Source organism: Protopterus annectens, chromosome 10.part0, assembly GCF_019279795.1.
Source record: "Protopterus annectens isolate FY-2018-M chromosome 10.part0, PAN1.0, whole genome shotgun sequence".
Lineage (NCBI taxonomy): Eukaryota > Metazoa > Chordata > Ceratodontiformes > Protopteridae > Protopterus > Protopterus annectens.
Genome location: NC_056744.1, coordinates 1,683,450,153 through 1,683,452,288, shown reverse-complemented (window position 1 = coordinate 1,683,452,288; position 2,136 = coordinate 1,683,450,153). Strand labels below are relative to the sequence as shown.

The 2,136-nt window shown below is 32.2% G+C and overlaps 1 protein-coding gene across 1 annotated transcript in view; it reads left to right on the top strand.

Moving 5' to 3' along the window:
• Positions 1-1,912, top strand: part of RPRD1A (regulation of nuclear pre-mRNA domain containing 1A) — a 641,587-nt gene extending 639,675 nt beyond the window's left edge. Inside the window, exon 7 of the mRNA XM_044086440.1 lies at positions 1-1,912. This exon is cut by the window's left edge and continues 160 nt beyond it. The gene's annotated coding sequence lies outside the window, so the exon portion shown is untranslated.
• Positions 1,913-2,136: the final 224 nt, after the last annotated feature.

Below are 2,136 nucleotides of genomic sequence, written 5' to 3'. Positions count from 1 at the left end.
TTTGTCATCATTAACATCATTCTTTCTGTTATAATACCGATATAATGCTGTAATATTATTTTATAATTTTATATATTGTTAAGATAGTGGTGCTAATGTAAAATATTTATTTATAAAGTTTACTGAGGAAAAGGGAACTGTGTTTTGTTTCAGTTTCCATAATTAGGTACATTAAAAGACGAATGCGTGGACAGAATATATGTATGGATACTGTTGTGTCAGTTAATGATAAAGTGGACTTGTGCATAAACGAGAACGTAGTGCAGTTTTTTATCATTGAAAAGGACATTTAAGTTGAAACTGGAGAAGACATGACATATGAAACAATTTTGTACTTTTTACTTCATTAGAAATATATATGTACATATAGTCAAATATTAGCATATTTATGGTCTGTGTTTTTTAACCACTCATTTGCCATTCCATTTATTTTCGTTGCCATTATGGCATCAGTAGTATTGTGTTTTTTTCTGATTAGAAGCACATATTTTCATACAGAGTGATGACAAACATTATGCATATGTCAAATCTTTTCCATTTAAGTAAGTAATGGTGTGCAGTTCTAAACAGATTTTCTGAGCGCTTCTTATTTTGTCAGTGGTAATATAATTATTTCATAATTTGGACCTTTATTTTCCGTTTTAAGCTTTGTAGTCCTTTTTTGTTTATTGATTCATGTTTTCCAGTAACTGTTTTACATTTTCTTTGATGTGTGTGTTCAAGTACCTTAAATGATCTGTGGCTAAAAACTGAAAAAACATATTTTTATTGTACCTTGATCTTCTTATGCAGTACCAATATCTGTTCATCACATTACATGGTTATTATAGCAGAAATCAATGCTGGACCTGTTTGTTATGTCTGCTTACCTGTAACCATTGTTTGCTCCCAAGAGTAAAGTCTGCATGGCTAAACAACACCATGCGTGGGCCGTGGCCTAGAGGTGATTGTTGTCATTACACACTGGACTTGTTTAAAACTTAAACAAGTCCATTGTATAGTAACACTTCTTCTTGTACTTTTTTTTTTTTTTTTTATATGCAGGGAAGGGCTCAGGACAGATTTGGCTGATACACTGTCGATGTCCACATTGAAATACACGTTTCTGCATACGTAGTACATACGTGGAGTTATAGTTGTGTAGTTGGTGCATGACACAGAGTGTAAGTGGTAGTAATTGCCAGACAATGGTGATGAAACATAGATGTGGCATATTTAAGGAGCAAAAGTGGAAGTGTGGTAATTATTTTATTTGTTTGTTTTAATTTGCTGCCGGACTTGCAATGGTGACACATTCACCTGTGCTTTCAGCTTAGTTAAACAGATTTTTTATGGTTTATTTATTTATTTATTGACATTTGTTGACCGGGAAAGTCCACTGGATCGAAAGATCTATTTTCATTGGAGGCCTGGGGGAGAAAAGCTCCAAAGAATACAGTAAACATTAACAAAGTTAATAGAACTTAAACAGTTAGTAAAGATTTATACATCGATAGCAATTTTGGCAATTTAGACCAACAATATATAATAGGAGACAAATAGAAGTTCATTTCGTAAAAGTCTGTCTACTATACATTTATAATCATACACTATAGAAGTATTAATTTTCTTAAGTTTGTGAATCAATTTGTGCGAATGTGCTGAATAGAGTATCTTTTAACTGGGTTTGTTCACATGATGGCAGGTACATGTAAGATTGTTGAGGTAATGTTGTTTTAATGCTGATTTAAACGTTTCTGTAGCGTCTAGTTGAGTAATTAAGGGTGGCAGAGCATTCCAGAGTTTGGCTACTGTATGGGAATAAAGGCAATACCCAGCTCTCTTGTTGGGTTTAGTTATGGTTATGAGTAGTTTATTAGAGGACCTAAGATTGTGGGATGGGAAAAAAAAAAAAAAAATATATATATATATATATATATATATATATATATATATATATATATATATATAATCATGTCTTGAAGAGAAGGGCAGTAGTTTGGGTTATATAAAAGTTTGTGAGTAAGAGTGAGTTGAGTGTAATATAGGTAATGGGGGAATTCAAGCCACTTTAAAGTTTTAATGGCTAGGCAGTGATGTGTTTGAGTTGGCATATTGGTGGTAAATTTTGGTATTTTGTAGTAACATGATTGTAAT